General features: G+C 41.0%; 1 protein-coding gene across 7 annotated transcripts in view; it reads right to left on the reverse strand.

Moving 5' to 3' along the window:
* P2RY11 (purinergic receptor P2Y11) overlaps nucleotides 1–23467 on the reverse strand; it is a 30152-nt gene that overhangs the window by 4640 nt on the left and 2045 nt on the right. Inside the window, exons 1-2 of one of the 7 annotated variants that reach the window (XM_072399634.1) lie at nucleotides 11881–12102; nucleotides 4048–4133 (exon numbers count right to left, since the gene is read on the reverse strand). The exons of 2 other annotated variants lie outside the window; for them this stretch is intronic. The gene's annotated coding sequence lies outside the window, so the exon portion shown is untranslated. 4 more of the 7 variants (XM_072399636.1, XM_072399630.1, XM_072399631.1 and 1 more) reach the window with 4 other exon arrangements.

The raw sequence follows: 23467 nt of genomic DNA on the forward strand, positions 1-23467 counted from the left end.
AAGTTTTGCACAAGTTCCCCTATGTTAAATTGGTTGAGGGTCACTTCCTTTTGTACCAAACTGTTTGATACTGTTTGTGATGATATGTGTCGGCCGGTACTCAATATGTTAGTGCTTCTCATATGCTCTGTAATATGCGATTTGCTGGTTTAGTGTCCTATGTTAGCATTTATTTTTCTGTATTGTATTTTATTGTTGGTTGCTTTTAAAAAATAAAAAAAAATTAAAAATTGGTTGAGAAAGGCTGCCTTAGACACTGTGATCATAACTGACCTTACTATAGCTTTTTTTTGTGATCAAACTGTTGGTCCATTGTTGGGAATTTTCTGAAGTCCATTGGACACCTGTACGAAGCTTGAGATTTACCTAACTGAACATGAACTGAAAAGATTAGATTGGTTCTAACTGGTGGAAAATGTAATAGAGATCTACATGCAAAATGAAACCCATGTGGTCCTTAATTGTATCTAAAAAAATGACATATATTGCAGCTTTCTATTTCTTAGATGGGCAAATGCATTATTTTTATTTTTTTACCAGGCAATCCTGCAAACTATACCATTACCTTCCTGGACTTCATACATGTCACCCCCTTGTACATCTCCATTACATAGAAAAAGATGGGATTGGTAGCTGCTCTGATGGAGTCACAATGATCCTGTAAATCTGAAAAGATCAACAGGTACTTCTGTACTTGGAAAATGTTCTAAAATTTGAAAACTAGCCCATCCAAGAACTGGAAACTTGCTTTGTAAATCACATTTTTGTTTTTTCAGAGATTCAGTATTCCAGTAGGATGGTTAACTTCAGCAGCAAAAACAATCTATTCTTGCCCCAATATTATAATAAATATCACTAAACATAACACTTTCATATTATACTCACCCAGTTCTGCTCCTAAGCAGTGCTAAAATCTGCCAATCTCTCACCAAAATCCCACAGCCCCGAGACACCGCTACCAAAAATCCTAAGCAGTGCAAAGCTCTGAGAATACCCTTGGCTGATCAGCTTCTTGTGCACACTTTGTGCTGCTGATTGAGTCATACAAATGTGAAGTTATATCAGAGGCAGCATGTGAGTTCCGTTATGTCAAGATGTAAAAAGTCACACCTTTACATAACAGCATAGCCTGCTAATCAGTCACACCTTCTGGTTTTAGATCTGCCTTCGGGTTATGAAATACAAAAAAAAAGTAAGTGAACTTTCAGTTGCACACTGTTCTGTTTTTTTATTGAGCACCTGGTATTTGTCTATCATTGCAACCGGCCTTCTAGTATTTCGGGGGGCCACATTTAGCTTTGATTATGGCACGCATTTGCCTTGGTATTGTTTTAATTAGCTTATGCAATGTCACAACATTTATTTCTAACCAGAGTTGTATGTTGTTTTACCAAGATCTTGTATTGATGATGGGAGAGTCGGACCGCTCTGTAAAGTCTTCTCCAGCATCTCAAAGATTCTCAAATGTCCCCCAATAATATAAAAGAAGCAAGAAAATTTGCTGTAGCCTGAGGTGTGCCAATTTTATTTCTTTTCTAAGTAAGCACTAGCGATGTTAAAGGGGACAGAATTCCCATTTATTTTGGATCACCCTACCCACTTTTTGTATTCAGTAATGGGGGGCTAGCACATAAAGGGAATGTAAGATCCAAATTAAAGGGGCACAGGGATTACTTGTAATCTGTCAAACTGTTACGATTCTTAAACTCATCAAGGTAACAAAAGTTGGGTTCACCGGAGCTGCCAATGGTGCCCATTATACTTAATACATACTAATTTTACGTGATAATATAATCCATGTAAAAGCAATGACATTATCTCTGTAAACAACCCCCAGGTTCTCTCTGAAGGTAGAAGGCAGTGGCCAAGCACCTTTCCAATGTTTGCTGAAATGTCACAGGGCTACATATCACTACATTACAAACTGCCAGACCCGTGCTGGGTTCCTTGCCACCATTTCCATTCTAACACTCACTACATTGCATAGTTGTTGGTAAACCTAAAGATGAAAAAAATACTAAGCAGAATAAGTTTCAATTTTACCGCTTCGGTTTTAACATTTTTCTTTTTCCTGAGAGCTCCGGAGAAAACGTTCACATATAGGAATATGTACTTTACATGCTCATAAATTCCACAGATGGCCGCCACAGTTACACCTGGGCCAGAAACCTATAGACAAATGCAGATCACTGGTCTGGGTACCTTTCATAGAATGAAGAGGGGTAAAGGGTGGCAATTTTGGTATGTAGGGGTTGCATTAGTTGCAAACTTCATCACAGGTCAACACGTTTGCAAGTGTTGTCCTTGAAATTATGGCATGGTTCTTTGTCCAGAGTCGCTGGACTCCTTTGATGACCCATGCCCTCTTCACTGGAGGAGATAAACTCAGGTGTAATCCCTTACGGAGCGATCCACCTGGTCCCCCATCATATCAGGTACAGTTCTTTATCAACCCTAGGCTCTTCGGGGCAGGGTCCTCTTCTCCTGTGTCACTGTCTGTATTCGTCTGTCATTTGCAACCCCTAATAATAATAACCCCATCCCCAGTGCTGTAGTCCCCCCCTGAACAATGAAAATAAAGGTCCGTTGTGCGTGAAGCACATCTGTGAATCTAAAACAAACACCTGGTGCAACCAGTGAACCACACAAAACATGCACTAGGTTCCTAAAGAGACCATGGCCTCGTTACCTAAACTCCAGGGGAGTAATGCTTCAAGTAGGGTTCCATCTTCCAATACTTGGCCCACTCAGCCGAATCCAAGTGGCCAGAATATTTTGGAGTCAAATTCTCCTTGGTAACTGGAACGTGTTTTCCAGAAGGAAGATCGTAAGAATTAGGACAGACAAATGACTATTACTAGACTTTCAGGCTCAGGTCTGGAAGGACAAGCACTTTACTCTTCTTCTGCTTAATGCATATTGAAGTGGACAAACATAACATGAAAAAGTGCCTAAATAAGTGCAAAGTGTAAGACAGCAGCTTATCGTTTGGCTGGAAATAAAAAATCATCTGGTCTGGCCAAAAGGCCCGGTCCAAGAGGCAGATGTTGTGTGCAACCCAGTCCACATGTATACAAAGCACTCCTGGACTACCCAAACCAGGAGTACTATCACTGCAAACTTCTATCTACTGGCCCCTCAGCCAGACCAGGCAGTACCTGTCCCCATCAGCCGATGGAGATGAGAGATCATCCTCTGCAACCTCCCATACTCCAGCCTTTTAATCCAAGCAGTACTGACCACAGGCACCCCTCCACACTCAAATGCACCTGGGTTTCTTCACCCAGAACTGATAGGAACAGATTTTGGCAGTGCATGCTACTGAAACAAAAATCCTGATGAACAAAAGGTGAGCTCTAGTGTGCTTCTGGTCCAACTCTAGAGAGCAAGAGCCTCACTGCCCTGATCCCCAGGAGCATAATGCGTCAGACAAGGGTCTAGGTCCACTTGACCTAAGTGGTCAAAAGCTGGTGGATTCCAATGCTCTCGGACCCCCCCGAACCAGTCCAACGAGTACTAGGTTGGAAGTTCTCAGAAGGTCTTCAGCTAAAGGCGAACAACTGACCATAGGGCCAATAAATTCCCCCAAAACTTCAGGGCAGGCCCCAAAGTTACCTGCACCCTCTGTTACTTGAACAGTAAGAAACAACACACATAATGACACAATGAGAATAAAAATGTGCTTAGAGCATAACACATTGGATAAGGTTTAAAAATTGCCTACAAGAACTAATTATAAGACCAGCTCCTGCCACCCAAGGGGGAAGAAACACCATGGCTTCAGCTCTTCCAGGCCCTCTAGTCAGACCAAGGGTTCCTATCAGGAGACACTTGGCATCGTCTATCTGGAAGTCCCAGGGTCTCCTCTGTCCTGTCCACCAGAGGAGTTAAACCCAGGTCTATCCCCTTACAAAGCAATCCATTTGGTCCCCCATTATATCATTCAGGGTAATATACAATTGCCATCTCCAATACAAAGATTGTGGGGTAATTCCACTCCTAAACACAGAAAAAAAACAGGCAAGACAAGTTTAAAATAATCCTTACAGTTCCACCTATGGAGGTGCAGTGTTATCCAGCCTTCTCTCATCACTTGGACTACAAACACTCCCTAATCTGCTTATCTCAATGTCCTGGGGAGAAAGAAGAGAAGTGAAAAGCTGATAACATTGTTAGAGATTCTAATTACAAAATTACCAGGATTCTTATCAGGTTCAGCAGGCAAACTCAGGAGTGAAAAGGTTGCCGTGCAGTGCCGGGGAAACCAAAGTGTAAGCTGTGGGGAAACCACATTTTACATTTTTAAGTATTTAATATATTATTATTTCAGCCACTTATGTGGTTAACACACTAATCCCGTGCACTATAAGGTTATGTTTAGACTCAGAAATAGAAAAAAAATGACCATTGCCAAAAAGTCACCAACACATTATAAGTGTAGTGGTTGGCTTTTTTAGTAGCATTTCTATTGCCCAGCAGCAGCTCTTTGATCTTATTCTGGGAAGCTTCCTGTTTATTTAGTAGGAAGCAGGAAAAAAAACTTCTAAACAACTTATCTGAACACATTGCTAATTTTGCATCGCCTGTGCAAAATGTGGATGATGCATCCTACTCAGTATTCCTTTGGCTTCAGAATTTCAGGGTAAGTGTCCTGTATTGGTGTCCATATGAACAAAGCCCAGCATCGACCATGGCTTCCTCCTCCTGTACTCTACTGTTCAGGGGTTATAAAAGTTTCCGTACATACAGATAGATTTCACCTACAAAGACTTGCAGTATTGAAAAATGTGCATTTAATTATTTAAAAAAACAAAAACTTAACTCTTAACCTTTATAACATATCAAGTGAATATGTATGATGTCTGAATGACCAACCACCAAGGTCTAAAGCAGTGAATAGGACATTCACCGAAACATTTCCTGGTGGAGAATCAAATACTACCAATTATTATTATTATTATTATTATTATTATTATTATTATTAATAATAAACAGTACTTATATAGCGCCAACATTACACAGCGCTGTACATTAAATAGGGGTTGCAAATGACAGATACAGACAGTGACACAGGAGGAGGAGAGCACCCTGCCCAGAAGAGCTTACAATCTAGGAGATAAAAGAATGGATTTGGAAGATTCTCAGAACATAACTGGGGATTAAAGCTTTAAAGCAGGGGTCGGAAAACTTTTTTTAGGGGTGGGCGGGAGCACACTAGGCCGGACTCTGAGTCCCCCCCCCCCCCACTAGGAACGCCCTCTGAAGTGAAATCTTTCTCCTCCGTATGCATTGCAGAGGAGAGTGATTTCCCTTCAGGGAGCCTTCCCTATTTACCGCGGCGGCAAAAGTATCAACATGGGCCACGGTAAATAGGGGAGCAACAGCAAGGAGGCGGCACCAGAGCTCCAGAGGCTCTGGAGCTCCGGCGGCTCCAGTAGTTTCTAATGCTCTAATGCTCTGGAGCCACGGGTTGCCGGCCGGCATTAGGCCGGATTGGCAAGGGGGGTGTTAGGCCGGAACGAACTACCGGCTAGGCCATATCTGGCCTAAAGACTGGAGTTTGCCGACCCCTGCTTTAAAGTAAAGATAACAGAGACTGTTGATCAAGGGAACATCTGATTGCCTCATGGGATCAGGAAGGAATTTATTCCCCTGTAGGATATAATTGAATTAGTGTTTTATTTTGCCTTCCTCTGGATAAACTATGTCTTATAGGTTTTATATTTGGGATATGTTTATTTCCCTAGTGCTTGCACTTGATGGACCTATTTCTTTTTCACCATAACTATGAATGTCAGATTCACTGCTTTTAAATAGACCCCCAATTGCAGTCACATAGGAGGCAAGCATAACTATGCAAATACTGACTTTCAAAAAGTCAACCACATGAATTGCCAGCTGAAGTACTTACATTAAAATGAATAAGCTACCGTCCTACCCAAAGGCTTAATTTTGTACATTTTGTTTCAGATTGGTAACAAGCTTAGCTTTAATGGAGCTAAAAGAGTGCTTACTCACCATAGACAAGAAACAGTTATGTTAATGATAACTGTTGGCATTTAAATCCATGTACACACATGAAATAATCATCATCCAAAATGAACAATCGCCCTCGGATTGAAAATCTGACATATGTACAGCAGTCATTCATCAATCCACCCCAGCAGATTGATAAAACAACCAATCAGGAACAACCGCTGTCCACTTCTAAGAACGGTGCTGCTTGCTTGTCCTCTCTATAGAACAGAATGACACAATGTGTACAGTGCTCATACATTCATCAGTCACCTGAAATAATCACAAAATATAATTTCCAGGGACAATTTCTTTAGTCATCCATACAGATGCTTAAAGATTTGCAGAAAATGTGAGTTTTGTATGGAAATAACACTTCTGTATGCAGAGTCTGAGTGGCTCTAATTCAAGTCAGTGTTATTTGCACGCAAAAGTGAAAGTTTGCATCTCATTGACTATCCCTGCTTATTAGATCTCAGCTTGAAAGACATTGAGTGGATTCACAATCTTATCTGATTGCTATTCACTCTTCTCTAACCCAGGATAAGCCATGTGTGCATCCTGCTCACCATCACTACCAAACAAATGGCCGGACAGCAAAACATAAACTGACTGCTGGATTATGAATTCTTGTAAGGCTGTGTACACGTTAGAGTTTTGTTGTTACGACAAAAGACTGCTCGATGCATGAACAGGCGATGTACATACAGAACCATTCTGCTCTATGGAGAGGAGAGGGGGAGAACGAGAGAGCGGCACCCCGCTGTGCTCTCTCCCCTTCACATGTAAAACCAACCGCAACATTCAATATAAGCTTTAACATGTTATTATCATTCACAAATCATTTCCAAAATGTCAACCAATGAAAACCACCCCTGGTAAATCTGCCATTTGGGCCCTAATTGGACCCTTCCTCTGATAATGGCACCAGTACTCTGTCCCAACTCTTATTCCATTCTATTACTCCGCTTCCCCTGATCTGTAGCTTGGTGGCTGAACAAATGTTACAGCTAGAGGCGGCTTCATCATCCAATGCAGCTGCTTATGGCACTCCAGCAATTTGTAGTTGTATAGACATGTATTGTCAGCTATAGATTGTACACAGAATAGTCACACAAGATTGTATACTCTGCAGAGGGGGGAGAGAGAGAAAGAAAGAAGAGAGGAGAGAGATAGAGAGGAGAGAGAGGGAGGGGAGAGAGAGAGAGAGAGAGAACACGGAGTGAGAGAGGAGAGAGACGAGAGAGAGAGAGAGAGAGAGAGAGAGGAGAGAGAGGGAGGGGAGAGAGAGAGCGAGAGGAGAGAGAGAGGAGAGAGAGATGGAGGGGAGAGAGACAGGGGAAAGAGAGAAGGAGGGAAAGAAGAGAGAGAGAAAGAGAGAACACGGAGAGAGAGAGGAGAGAGGGGAGAGAGAGAGGAGAGAGGGGAGAGAGAGAGAGGGAGGGGAGAGAGAGGGGGAGGGGAGAGAGGAGAGAGATGGAGGGGAGAGAGAGAGAGAGAGAGAGGAGAGAGAGAGGAGAGAGAGATGGAGGGGAGAGAGAGAAGGAGGGAAAGAAGAGAGAGAGATAGAGAAAAGAGGAGATAAGAGAGAGGCGAGAGAGAGAAAATGAAGTGATAGAGAGGGCAAGAAAGAAAAGAGAGAAGAAGGAAAGAAGAGAGAGAGAGAGGGGGGAAACAAAGAAGAAAAGAACTTTTAATATATAGATTTGGAAGTCAGAGACAATTCCAGGGACACACCTGATTAAGGAGAAATCTCTAATCCCAATGTCTGTCCTTGCAGCCATCGGTGCAGTAACCTATGGTAACCTGTTTGAAATTTGCAAAGCTGACTTCATGCATTCAGTTTTGTTGCTTTTATAAAGTGGACCTGTCACTAAGGTATTATGTAAAGTACTATAATACACACCTTGCCTGGTTGGTGTTCTGATCCATTAATACTTGCCACTAATGTGATCCACCCAGCCAGAATATACAGCTCAGATGTTCAGATATTTGTCAGCCATCTGCTTGTTTCCTGTGTGTGGCAGCAACTACAGAAAGCAATAGCTCAGCCTTACATCCAGGCAATCAGCATTGTGCAGGAGAGTTCAGCAATGGCAGCTTCCATCACTTCTCAGTATAAAGCTTCACTTTAAGTTTCTCTTTGTTGAGTAAAGTTTTCCCAGCAGAACCAACCGCACAATTCCATGTACAATATCACACATGTTACTAACCCCAAGGCCACCAGTTGTTCCCCTCTCTCCTCCAGTCAGTCCTGTAAGAATCTGTCTGCCTTCCTCCACCTCTTTGTGTATTAGTGTGATTCCCACCCCTCCCAGCACCATTTCTCAGAGCTGTCCTCCTCCCCAGACTAATCTCATTCCCCAGGAAATCTGCACACTGACATCAATGGAGAGTGCTGGCACCACATGGGACAATATCTCTATGCACTTTTGGCCTCAGGGTGAATGGAGTGATTTGCATGGCTCCATGCACTGTGTATAAATGAACTCTTTATTATTAACTTTGTGAAGGTCAGACATGGAAACACCTTAAGTTTTACAAAAGATCTACAGAGCTTCGCATGCCACCAACTACACATGGACCTATTCACACAATGGCTCTGGGGTGGCGTGCACAATGGGGCGCATTAGGGTGCACAGTTTTAGGATATTGCATTCATTGGAGTGGCCTGCCTAAGGCTGGGTACACACGTGCAATGGTTCTCGTCTGATAATTGGCGATAGTAGACGTGAAATTTGGCGTGCGTACATGCTCCTCATCCATTGTCCGAACGACTGTCCTGGCTGATCCATGGATGACGAATGATCGTAATACAAGTGAAGGGGAGAGAGCACAGCGGGGTGCCGCTCAGTCATTCTCCTTTCTCTATAGAGCAGAACTATGCTGTATGTACAGCGCTCGTTCATTCATCGTGCAGTCGTTGGAAAGGATCGTGAAAGATCCTTTCCAATGACAATTATTGCAGGTGTGTATGTAGCCTAATTCACAAGGTGCATGCAGCATTTTCATCAGAGTACATATAAGTGCACTAAAAAGGTTAAATAGCATCGTGTTGCACCAGCCTGCATAACGCATGTTACTGTGCACTGATACATGCATTACTCCTTCTCACTCCTAGAAGTTCTGTTTCCACACAATTATGATAATGATAATTAAAAAGAATTGCACACAATTGCCTTGTCCAATCCCACAGACTTCGGATGCCCCATCGACTTTTTAGTTTATTCCCCATGATCTAATAATGATCATGTGATGTCTTTGCACATTCAGGGGCCTATTGATAAAGAAGGGATAATCATATAATTTACTTTGATGATCACTTTCCAAATCACCAGATTCCAGATGATCCTTATTTTCATGGTGATGAGTGCAGGACCAAAATGAACCCCAAATAGCAATCAGCACCTCCATGAATAGAGGAAATAATCACCCCTTTTTCTTGCACAGGATCACAGTAAATGTATGCCAAAACTTTTATTTTATTTGCATACAATGGAGAAAGGTTGAAGCATTGGTTTTTATTTCTCACACTGTCACCAATAAGGAAAGATTCTCCCAACATGGACATAGAAATGAAAACTTGGCAGGGACACTTCAGAAAGATTTTATTGCTGACTATTCCTTTCTATGGCAGTAACATTGCTTCTTCCTTTTCCTGTATGGGTGTCACAGGGACAGGAAGTGAAAGACATTCTCATGAATTGGGTGCCATTGTGTTGTCTTCTATCTCCTAAAACCCTTACTACTCAATCACCATTACATATCTCCCTCTCCTACTCATCTCATAGATTGTAAGCTCTTCAGGGCAGGGTGCTCTCCTCCTCCTGTGTCACTGTCAGTATCCGTCATTTGCAACTCCTATTTAAAATACACAGCGCTGCGTAATATGTTGGCGCTATAAATAGTGTTTAATATTAATAATAGGTGAAGAGAACATGGTAACAGATGAGCTCACAAAGTCTTCTGCTTCTCCTTCCATTGTCCAGTCACAGGCTGGGGGAGGGACAAGACCTATAAATGTCACCTATCTGCAGCAGAGACAAATCAGGTCTCTTACCTTGCCAGACAGGACTTTGTAGCAGAGTTGTGCTAATCTCAGGACTGGACATGCAGAAATAAAAATGCAGGTAAAACAGTTCTCTATGTATTTTATCTGTGTATTTAGCAGTTTTTTTTTTTAGTTTTTGATAAATAGGAGGAAGAAGTTAGTCCTTCTGTCATGTTTTATTGAGGTTTGAGATTCATCTCCTATATATTTCTTGGTGATACTAAGAGAAAAATGGAAAATCCATCATTTGAAGTTGTCAGAGCAATAGGTAAGGGGAAAAATCCTCCAATGGGGAGACATATTCCAGGGACAAACTCCTTGAATGATACAGAGAAATTTCCTCTTCCTCTTTCTTTGGGACAGGAATGGAAGGTAAATCTCCCTAACAAGATTTTAGGCATTTAGACATTATTAATATGCAGTATTTATATAGCACCATCATATTACACAGTGCTGTACAAAGTCCATAGTCATGTCACTAGCTGTCCCTGAAAGGAGCTCACAATCTAATGTCCCTACCATAGTCATATGTCATTAATGTATTTTTTTTGAGGGGAAGCCAATTAATTTTACTGCATGTTTTTTGGGAAGTGGGAGGAAAGCCACGCAGACACGGGGAGAAACTGCGAACTCCATGCAACTGGCCGAGATTCGAACCCGGGACCTAGCGCTGCAAAGGCCACCATGCTGCCCACATCAGAAAACAACCTGCTGGGGAATCTAACCCTTCCCTGCCTTACACAGCAATAAAAGATTTGTCAGGACATAAACCCTTCTTTATTCTATGCTTTGCATTTTATTTTGCAGCACAGAAGAAATGTTTCTGTAGAGGCTGCGCACTGCGACTGATCGGGTCCATCATTACTTGGCATGGGTCATGCACCCCTCCATGGGTTCATTTGTTCCTATTTAGCTTGGATTAGAAGAAGAGGGGCTACTTTATAGAAGAGGATCAATGGAGACATCACCGGTAAGGGGGGGGGGGGGTGAATTCCTGGCATATTTTACTCCCTAGGGCCCCATCCCCCTAGCAATGTTTACTTAGCTTCCTACCCCCAACATCATATCTCCTTACACAAACCAGATGTCCCTGAAAGGTGGCAGAAAAAAAAAACAGCTGGGTAAGAGAAAAAGGAGCAGAGAGTCTATTCTATTGTGAGTCAAAATTTATTAAGTCAAAAGGAGGCAGAAAAATGCAAAAAAATATAAAATATAAAAAATATAAATATATATAAAGCACAGCATCATTTTTTGTCTTAGGTGCAATGATAATGGTGAAAATTGTGGCTCGGAGGTAAATTCTTTGGCTTTTACAGCACTAGGTCCCAGGTTCAAATCTCGGCCAGGGCAATATCTGCATGGAGTTTGCAGGTTGTCTATGTGTGGGTTTCCTCCTACATTCCAAAAACATGCAGTTTGGTTAATTGGCTTCCCCCAAAAATATATTAATCTTGGACTTTATGAAAAACATGACTATAGTAGGGACATTAGATTGTGAGCCACTTTAAGGGACAGCTAGTGCGCTATATAAATACTGTGTAATAATAATAATAATTCCTCTGCATGATGAAGAACGAATAGCCATAGATTCTAACCATTTATTTCTTCCGTCCTGCCTATTTCTTCCTTGCCAAATATTGTAATATGTTTTCTAAAGCACCAACATAATACGGAGCACTGTACAATAAATCACCTAAACTCTAAGTGAATAAAAACAAAATCAGACAGGTCCTATATTGCAGAAGGGGCAGGTGATGTCCCCTCTGTAATACAATAACCTTACCTGCCAGGTTAAAATTCATAAATACACTCACCTGGGCCCATTTTTTGGGTCACCACCATCTTCTTTTCTTTGCTGCTTCCACTTTTTGACCATAATGATTGGCGGGGTTGATAAAGTTCAATCAGAACCCAGTAGACCGGGCACATTACGGCATTCTACGTTGAGCTGCACATGCCAGAAGAATATGCACAAGGTGAAGAAAATAGCGATTGGACAGGTAAGTATTGACAGGTAAGTGCAGAATTTGCTTGTCCCTTTCTGCAATAAAGACCAGATTTTAAAAAAATTTCAAAAATAGCAATCAGACCTGGAGCACATATGTATATCCCTATCTTATATTTCCCAACTTGTCCCTCTTTCAGATCCGAGTGTCTCTGTCCTTCTCGGTTGTCCCTCTTCATGGGTGGATATATACTCCTCCATTATAATATAAATCCTTACAAGTGTTATTTTGCACTAAACCTTCATGCAGCTTATAAATTCTTCAGTTGGTTCTTTTAAAAAGCTAAAATAAAGTAAATGCAATTTTGAAAAAAAAAACACTCATCCATTTACCCAATCATATTTATTTTTTATGCTCTGCAAAATGGGGTGTGGCAGGGAAGCGTCATCGGGCTGGATATTTTAGGCTTTAATGCGTCCCTTTTCAGAAGTGTGCTGACCACACCACAAACATTGCATGACATGAACTCACTTATTTCTTGAAAACAGCCAGGGGGGTGAATGAAATACATTTAGAGTTTTCACACAGGATGCCCCCACACCCCTCACTCCAAATTAAATTATTGGCATCTGGAGGAGATAATTACAATGATGGATTTTAGGCGGTATGTAAAATGTGTATTTCTCAATGCATTCCCTGTGTGGTTTATTGAAGTAAGAAAATGTTTTTTATCTCTCAATATAAAATGTATTTTCCATCTCAATGGAACTCAAAAGTTGTTACCTACTATTGAACAGCTAAACACGCAATTTATATCTTACTTGCTAAAATATTTGACATTGTTGGTGTATGGGGACCTTGTTTCTTCCAATATAGTGAAGCATTCCAGTTTGATCACCAACTTGCCTTAAGCCTGTGATTGGACAAAGAGCAAACCTCCCAACTTTAAACTTGCAGGGATCGCTAAAAGAATTGATAATGCAGCGTGTATAATGCACCACACCAACATATGGGTATAGCTAAAACAGTGCTGAATAGCATCAGACCCCCAGTCCTGTGATACATCTCCCACTACAGACCTCACAATAACAGACTCCTGAGGCAGACTTTAGTGATAGACCCCCCAGTTCAGACCCCTTAGTACACCTAATAGACTTCAATAACAGACCTGTAATGTAGAACCTCAAGAACAGAACCCGAGGAGTGTAGGTCACTGTAACAGACCCCCAATATAAAGCTCAGTAACAAACCCCCAATGCAGATCTCAGTAAGCGACCCCTCACTGTGGACCCAGCAGTAACAGACCTCCATGCAGCCCTTAAAAGTAGACCCCCATGCAGACCTCAGAAACACCTGCTAGTGCAGACTCCAGTAACAGCCCCCTATGTAGAACTTAGTAACAGACCTTCATGCAGACCTCAGTAACACACCCACAGTGTAGACCTCAGGTGCAGGTCCCCAGAGTAGACCTTATGAACAGAACCCAAGTGCAGGCCTTAGTGACAGATCCCTAATGGACAGCTTCTACAACCTCCATTACAGACCCCCAATGCATACCTGAGTAACAGACCCCTGATCATTAAGAGACCCCCTGTGCAGATCTTTATACCAGACCCCTAATGCAAACCTCAGTAAGGGAGCCCCAGTGCAGCTTTTAATATTACTCATAATGTTAGATATGTATGGCAGACCACAGACAGTTAGATATGTAACAGACCCTTCAATGAAAGACCCCCAGTGCAGACCTCTGTAACAGAATCCTCAGAGCAGATCTGACTGAACAGAACAGACTCCACTGGGAAGAAAAACATGCGCCTTTGTCAATGATGATGGACAGAACCAGTGTGTGTGGGGTATTAAAGGTTAATGTTGCAGGGGACACTGGTGGTCAGCCCCCTGGATATTGTACCTCCAATGCCTATTCCCTGAGCTACACACTCACTTCCACCCTGGTGGTTTCTCACTTTTGACTCTCCCTGTATTCCTATACTGCTAGTGTGATGACGTACCCCTATGCTTCCCAGAGCAGCCCACACTTCTGTCATCATCCTGCACTGCAATCTGTCCATTTTGGGGATATGTTAGATGCAGAGTATGAAGGCAGTCAAACCCAGGCCATCTGTTTGCTATTCTGGGCCCAATCAAACATTTGGGTATATGGCAAAAACAATGACAAAATGCCTGCTTAGGGGTCACACAGGTATAGTGGTGGCTGATAGGGGTGACAGGTAGTGGGGTTTTGCAGGACATACTGCATTTGCAAATATATTACAGAACAATCCTGCACAAATGTGCACAACATTTTCTATGGGTTTCATGTTTGCTGTCTCTTGAGTTCTTTGCACTCCACATCAGAATTGTAATGAATCCATCTGCATACAGCACATGTGATCCTGTACACAAAGTCATGCACACAAACTTTATAATGATACTCCAAAGTCTAAATCTAGCCACAGAATTTAAATGGCAAATTTAGAATATTTTATGTACAGTCACACCATGCAAATATAATCCAACAGCTGATTCTTTTTATTTTGATGGAGAACATTTATTCACATCCAGAACATTTATCTAGCTATATTCATTATAATCCAAATGCTAGAAATACACCTGGGGCTTTGAATAACTTTACAAACCCAGTTAATACCTTGTAAATGTACAAGTGACAGCATCACTGTGCTGCAGGAGTTATACCTCAGGGCCATTTCTGACCTGCAATGAGCTGCAATGTTCTGCCATGGGCTCAACCCCAGTCAAGTGAATGGGGGAGGCTGGGAACCATTCTTTGCATGCAGCTGTATGAAGCAGTGTAATGTTACTTTTGGTTGTTTCTTGGAGATTTGCTCCATGGTCGTTGCCTTTAACTTACCAGCAATTTACCATCTGACATTACACTGAAGGTCTGCAAAGACCCTTACTGTTCATCTTCTTCTCACTGCAGTTCTATTTGACACTCCAAAGTATGCACATAAACTTTATATTGATACTCCAAAGTCTAAATCCAGCCACATAATTTAAATGGCATACTTAGATCATTTCTTGTACAGTCACACCATGCAAGCAAAGAAAAGGCAAAAAATGGACTCCACCTGAAGACTCCAGGATCTCCCATCGTATTCCCTGATATACAGAGGACCTTATTAATATAATATATCTACCGTATTTTTTGCCGTAAAGGACGCTCCGGCATATAAGACGCACCCAATTTTAAAGGAGGAAAATCTAGAAAAAAAAAGATTCTGAACCAAATACTGTACTATTCCCCTTCTGATCACTCTGTGCCAATCCCTTCTGATCACTCTGTGCCAACTTAAATTCCCCTTCTGATCACTCTGTGCCAACTTAAATTCCCCTTCTGATCACCCTGTGCCAATTTAAATTCCCCTTCTGATCACCCTGTGCCAATGTAAATTCCCCTTCTGATCACCCTGTGCCAATTTAAATTCCCCTTCTTCACTTATTGGTACGGTACCCGTCGGGGAACTCCGTTAGGGCAGTGATCAGCTTGTTTCCAGCGTGCTTCCGGGTTCCGTGCTTCTCGGGGGCGTGTGTGCCGGCTTCTCGCTGTGCTCTGCAGGAAGGAGGAGACTGGAGGAGGAGACGCGCTGCAGCCAGCATCAAGGAGAGGAGACGAGACGCACGCAGGATCGGGGTATCGGGTGAGTATGTTGTTTTAATTACTTTTTAAAACGGCATTTGCCGTATAAGACGCACCCCCTTCCCCCCCCCCAAGTTTTGGGGGAGAAAAAGTGCGTCTTATACGGCGAAAAATACGGTAAGTGACATTAAACAAATAGCGATGATCAGGATTACTATATTCTTTGTAAATCTAAATTCTGGCTTTCTCTTGCATGTTCCAAATTGTCAGTCAATAGGAAAGACAGAATTTTATAGTATTTGGGGTTTGATTGTCGCCATAATTGCAGGGGTGTCTGGATAACCCACGGGACCATGCCCTAGAAAAAAAAAGAATTTAAAGTGTAGGGTATTGCTGATCTCTGACTTATTTGCAAAGCCCCTGAATGTAGTATTATCACCCAATTGCTTTGGATGTCAGGGGGGGCTATATTAAATTTGCCAAATGAAAAATATTTTTTACACTTTAGCAGGTCCTTTACTCTCCCATCATTAAATGGTAACATATAGATACATAGTTAAGTTGAAAAAAGACAAAGGTCCATCAAGTTCAACCACTAGGGAAATAAACACATCCCAGATATAAAACCCTATGGACATAGTTGATCCAGAGGAAGGCAAAGAAAAAAACCCTTCTACAATTTGCACCAACAGGGGAAAAACATTCCTTCCTGATCTCATGAGGCAATTGGATGTTCCCTGGATCAACAGTCCTTTGTTATCTTTACTTTAAAACTTTAATATAATGATGTGCTTTGATGCTTCCCCTGGGGCTGAGCCCTTGACACCTTGGGCTCATAGTGGAGAAAATGACACTGGGCATCCTTCAAGCTGCAGGACAACCAGCACTGGATGGTGAATCTGCGGCAAATTAGATTTGAGCCCTGCTTTTTATTTTACGAACTGTTGGCCCATTTATATATATTTTGTAAAAACTGGAATTAAGCTTGAAAACATGATTACTGAGAACATGTTCGTACTTTATGATGGCCGAGTGCCAAAAGGCATGATTATTTTTGAACATCTTTGCAGTCAGTACATACCACTTCCATGACATAACAGAAAACTTGGTGCTGACATGTAATACATCAAGAAACTTGAAGAACATAACACACATTTCCTTCTCCTTATGCCTCTCATTTCCTTTTTTGTAAAACATCCTACTAAAATGTTTTTAGGACTGTGGATGGTGGTGATGGTGTCCAAGATAAAATGTTCTCCTTGCGAACTTCCAAAATAAACTGTCTGACCAAACATGAGCCGATATGAACTTTCGCTCTGGTGAAAAAATGTAAAAGTTCCCCGATACTTAAAACTTTGTAGATAAGTCTCCAGTAGTTTCCTGCATAAATATACAATTTATTATCCTCACTTGTTGGTAACTGTTTTTCTGTTTCCTACTATTCAGTAAAAAGAAGAATATTGTATTTATGACACATGTATTTATATCATTTTTGGCTCGCATATTATTATCACAAGAGAATATTTATTGTAAGGATCAACAGGTATTTACTGTACTCGCAGAAACGAAAAATAAGATAATCCAGCTACCACACCCAAGGACTGGTAAACTACAATATAGTTTTGTTCTTGGGTTTTGTTTTACTTCAGAGTTAGAATTTTGCATAACTTTTTTTATGTTTTTATGTTGTTTGAAGAAACAATATTTTCCTATATACCCAATTTTTTTTTTCCAGCTGTGGATGAGGGGTTAGAATTGATGTTAGGATTTTTTTACTCTGTGTTCCATTCTGGGAATTAGGCTGCATATACATGTGTAATTTTTGATGCTGGAATCATTTCCAGCAATGAAGAGTGACAAATAAACAAATTTAACTTGTACATCAGCGCGTTCTGTTCTATGGGGAGGGGAGAACGAGAGAGCAGCACCTCGCTGTGCTCTCCTCCCTTGACTTATATTATTAATATTATTAATATTATTATTATTAATAAACAGGATTTATATAGCGCCAACATATTACGCAGCGCTGTACATTAAATAGGGATTGCAAATGACAGACTGATACATACAGTGATTATTATTAATAAACAGGATTTTTATAGCGCCAACATATTACGCAGCACTGTACAATAAATAGGGGTTGCAAATGACAGACTAATACAGACAGTGATACAGGAGGAGAGGACCCTGCCCCGAAGAGCTTACAATCTAGTAGAATTATATAAAGGTCATTCCCCTTTGGTCATTCATGGATCTGCCCTGATCAATCCAGGAATGAAGTTGGGCAACTTCTGTACTTTTTTAAGATTCTCGTTCAATGAGCAAGACCATTCGTATCATCTGAGAATCAACCTCTGTATGTTTCATTCACCGCTGTGACAGGCTATGTGCACATGCTAGATGATGAATAATTGTGATCATCTTGGATAAAAATGTAGCATGTGCACACTGTCCCCTAATGTATTTCACTGATCTGTCGTGGGTGATCAATAAATTACCAGTATGGACCTATCTTTCCTATGATGGACATCACAGCGGGGTGCCACTCGCTTGTTCTCCACCCTCCACTTTACATAAAACAGCACTGTCTCTACAATGACAAAAGATTGTTTCCAGATACAGAAGTCCAACATGTGTACAGAGCTATAGACAGAAAGTGATAAGATGTGTAAATGATGCATGAGTCAAGATCAAAGCATCAAAGCTGCAGAAGACCATGAGAGATTAGGGATATGTTATCTGAGGCTAGAAGAATTCACTGATGTTTCTTATTCCAAATCATTGCCTTCACTGCCACTGCAGAGTACGGGGTCCAAAGACTGCATAATACATAGCAAAGGCTTGCATGTGTTCCTTGGGCTGTAAGTTGGGTCCCAGGTAGATGTAGACAATGCATGTCGGGATCAATAGGTTGTATTCCTGATCTGAAGCTTTAGGGGGGCTTTCTGGCATTTAAACAGTTAGATTAGTTGATGAATTGTACATGTGTCATATACAACATACATGTGTTACTAACATAAATATATGTTCAACAACCAATATTGATAACTATGGCCCTGTGATATAAAGGGTCTGTTCATAGTGGTCCTATTGCAGGTTTTAGAAATAAGTCTCTGTTACATATCCAAGTACATATGTGTCCATTCCTTATGTGCCATCCGGGCTTCTTCAGAGGAGGTTAGGACCCAATGGTACAGATTTACCGTAGACACTGGGCTAGACTACAAGGGCCAAGGATTTCGTTTTGCTTTTGGAAGCCAATGGCTTAGGAGATTTTCCCAAAGGAAGCTAGCACTGATATTTTTGGCACATGAAGGAAAGTACTCTCCCAAGGAGTTCTGAGTTCCATAAGGGAACTTTTCCTAAACAGTAAGAGTTCAGGGTTCAAATAGGGAACATGCTCTGAGCAGTGGGAATTGTTCCTGAGGTGCTGCTTGCACTAGTAAGTCAGGCATAGATGGTACCATATCGTGGTGGCAGAAATACTTATATTCAGTGGACACAAACAAGAAGTTTAGCCAGGAAAAGGCAGATTAACAAAAATATCATTTTAGAGAATGTGGTACATATTATGGATCTGGCTTTTGTACGTGCTTGCAGAAGAGGGTAAACCACAGAGCCAGTGGTGTAATGAATATTATGTCTGACTACGGATCAGAAGATTGTAGGTTCAATGCCTGACTTGCCTGGCACCATCATTGTATAGTGGTTAGTATTCTGCATTGTGGCCCTGATATTGCTGCAAAACTAGCTTGTGGATACACATGGCTTAAGATAATTTTCCACATAAACCATGGTTTCAGCCTTGATTCAGAACTGATATTTGAAAGCATGATGGGGATTCTCATACTTATTAGGTTAGCAGCTTTCGGAGGTGTTCCCGTATAGCTACAAAAGCACAACAATTTTCAGTCCCCAGGGAACCCCTGCTAAATTCAAATCCTTGGGGGATCCGTGGGAAATAAAAACTCCTAAATGGGTGACCAGTGTAAAGAATTCCACCATACAGAGGGGGATATCTCTTTTATATACTAGATTGTAAGCTCTTCGGGGCAGGGTCCTCTCCTCCTGTATCACTGTCTGTATTAGTCTGTCATTTGCAATCCCTATTTAATGTACAGCGCTGCGTAATATGTTGGCGCTATATAAATCCTGTTTAATAATAATAATAATAATAATAATAATATACACTAAAAACATCAATATGGTATGCAGCTTGCTGTACCAAGTGGTGATGGCCCCAGAACTATGCCGTCATCACCAATGGGAGGTCAAACAGTCTCAGTTCAAGGAACCCCTAGGAAGCTCTGGAGGTACCCTGAGATTCTATGGAACCCTTATTGAGAGTTAGAGTCTTCTTTGGAAGGGAGATATTTGAGTTTTTGGTATTGTTTGTACCACACGTGGATACATCTCCTGATATATTAACAGATAATAATAAAAGTACATTCTTGCATGAGCATAGTGCACCTTTTTCATTTTTTTTCATTTTCTTCCCAATAATTACATAGAACATAACAGAGATGTATCCATGTGTGATGCAAAAATTACCAAAGATTCAAAGACAAACTCAAAGATCTCCCTTCTAAAGAAGATTCAAAATCAGTAAATCCAATTTCATGATACCAGTAGAGTTCTGGAGCAAACACTATTTGGTAAAGCCAGCTGCACGACTCTTATGATGTTTTTAGGTGATATAAGGAGATAGCCACCACTGTAGGGGGCATTTTTTGCATTGGCCTCCAATTTAAGATGCTTTCTTTCCCACTGACCCCTCAATAAAATAATTTTGAGGGATCCTCAAGGCTTGAAAATTATTTTAAGGTTTCCCTACGGGTAAAAAGGTTGAGAAAGGCTGATCGAAATACCTACATCTCCATTGGGTACAGACCAAACTGAGGAATAGGGGTGGGGATGCTCCATCCCAATGTCAAAGTGATAGATCTAGCCAGCCGGGTACTATCTCTCTCACAATGGATTGTTGATTTCCTAAAGCTCTCCAAGGCTGGAGAGGATACACTTTTATTAGTGAAGCTGGGTGATCCAGCAAACCTGAAATAGATCTAGTCCTTGCTTCAAGACATTTGCTAGCAGATAGAAAATGACATTTAAGAAATCCATTTTGGGTTTGCTGGATCACCCAGCTTTACTGATAAAAGTGTATCCTCTCTAGCTTTGGAGAGCTTTATGAAATCAGGCCTATTAAGTCAAACACTCCTCCATTCGTGGAAGAACAGGCTATTTCATTTCATTCTCAGCAGCCAAATGGAGCAGTAGGTAAGTAACTAACTACTACTAAGCCAAACTACAAATAAGCCATTAGGATATACTGTATCTACACACAGAAATATGTAATATATTGAAGCCTATCCATTTCTAAGATGTGTTTGCAATGTTATCTTTTTTTCTTAATTTTCATCTGGTGATCCTGCTGTAATACATTTTCTGTGCTATGGAGACATACCTGCTCTTTGCATCACCCCATCATGCAAATTAAATAATCAAATAATCCTTTCGGTTTCATTACATATGTTTAGAACCAATAACACCACCACTAGGTATTTGTGCAATGCAGCAGATCATGGCTGGTGGAAAGTTTTGGCAGGACGGTGTACATAGAGTCATGAAAACAAGAAGCTGTATTGTGCCCACAAGTGATGCCAAGCGTTCTAATTCAAAAACTAAACATTGAAATCAGAGTAAGCACCCAAGTGATCTGAACGCAAGAAAACGCCTTTGTCGGTAACAAAGATCAGCAGAGCAATCCCACCATGTTTGATATCTACACCAATTCACAAAAAGGACATTGCAAAATTGGAGGAAGTTCAGAGAAGAGCAACTAAACTAATAAAAGGAATGGAGGAGCCCAGCTATGAGGAGAGATTAGCTGAACTGAATCTATTCTCCCTTGAGAAGTATAAGGAGGGATATGATCACCCAGGATAAATATATAAATGTTCCATATAGAGATAATTGTTTTTTTATTCCCCTACCTGTTTAAATTGATTGGCTTTGGTGTTTTGTTTTCATCCTGACCCTAGATTTATAGTGATGTAATTACTACTTACAAGTAGGCCTGCACTTCCTCTTCCTACGAGAAGTCTTTAACTTCTATTTTTTAGTCTACAAGCATGATGCAAGATCAAGGAACAAACGCTTTAAGCAATTCTACATAATAAGTGATTGTTTTGTGCAATGTGAACCACAGGTACAGCTACAGCAATCACAAAGTATCAATAAATATTTAGAGTAAAAGTACTTTTCCATCTGCAACTACTACGCAAGGGTAAAGCAAAAGCGACCTTAATATTTATGCAATGCTGTCTGCTAAACCTGCTTCTCCCTAATGATTCTACTACAGCTTTCCAGCCACAGTTGTGTCTATTGGTTCCTATTGTTGAACACAATCATCCCAATCCTTTTTAGGGCTGATGATGATTTTGTATTAATACATTTCTAAAAATAAATCTGCATAAATCAACAGGCTGGGTAACTATCAGCCATGCTTTTATTGCATGCAACATTGTTAGAGTTCACTCTTTAAATTATTGCGCTGCTTTTGCTTCGGCACCACTAAATTAAAAGTGGAACTAAAGTTCAACTGGAAAAATGTGGCATCAGGAAGGGCTTTGGTGCAGAAAAGGATAGGTGATGTCCCTTCTGAAATATGTTTTCTTACCTGTCTGATTGCCAGCTCTTCCGGCAAAATTTGTTGAGCTGAGCATGCGAGGGCTGGGACTGAATGCAGATCAATGTTTTTTCATGAGTGAAGATTGGAACGAGGGAGAAGATGGTGGCATTCATAATGGAATAGGGACAGGTGAGTATCACAAGGTTAAGTTCTGCTTTAAAGCGGAATCATGCCTGGATCTACCCACATCTGGCCTCGATTCCGTCCCGCGCCATCCTTGATTCTTCATCCTGGCCCAGAGGAAGCATTATAAAAGTGCTATCTGCCCAGAATATAAGTCAGATGACTGCCTAGTTCCTGTCTAGTTACAATAAGATTAAATCTGTTTTATTAACACAATATTACAATACAAACAAGGCAGTCATCTTACAGAAGAAAAGCCTATGAAGCATAACAAAACAACTGAAAAAGTACAAAGTTATAGAAGAAAATCGGGTTGTGCATAGTAGGTCCGGTAGCACAATGAATCTATTGAGATTTCAGAACATAAAGTTAAAGAATCATTTGAACATTATCTAGAACTAAGTCTGGTTGAAAAGGAGGAGAAAGTAGAGAATTGCAGCTAAATAAAGCAACAAAAAGAAAAATCTCAAAATTATTCATCTATTGCTCCACCAGTCCCATAAACTTGGTAATTTTTTTAAATAGTGGATTACAATATGGGCATTCTGGGTGGCTAGCAGAAAACCAAACCTATTGTAATATTTAGCCAATACAATCAGTCCTTTACTGGGCCCGCCAAAAACAATTGTACTACCATGACATCTATCCCAAACTCGTCCACATTTACATCTTCACCATACATACAGTTGTGTGCTGGGATGGGGTAACTCCCATGGGCATGCATCAAAGTCAGGGCATTCCAACACACCCAATAAGAAAGAATGTAAAAAAAAAGTGGAAGTGCCATTAGAGGAGGGGAGCTTGTACATCCCAGCCCCATAGGGGTTGCTTTTAGCAGGTAAATCTGCCATAGGTCTTGATTAATTAAAGCTCTCCAAGACTGGAGATGCTGAATGCAGGCCAATGCTGTAGACTAGTTTCATGTCGGACCATTGCTGTGCACTTTGCCAACACCACAATCTAAATTCTCTATGGGGGCTGCATGTGATAATGTTACAATGCAGGAATATAATTGGGAGACAGTTGTCACCCCATTACAGGAA

This window comes from Pyxicephalus adspersus, chromosome 2 (assembly GCF_032062135.1).
Source record: "Pyxicephalus adspersus chromosome 2, UCB_Pads_2.0, whole genome shotgun sequence".
NCBI classification, from domain to species: Eukaryota; Metazoa; Chordata; class Amphibia; order Anura; family Pyxicephalidae; genus Pyxicephalus; species Pyxicephalus adspersus.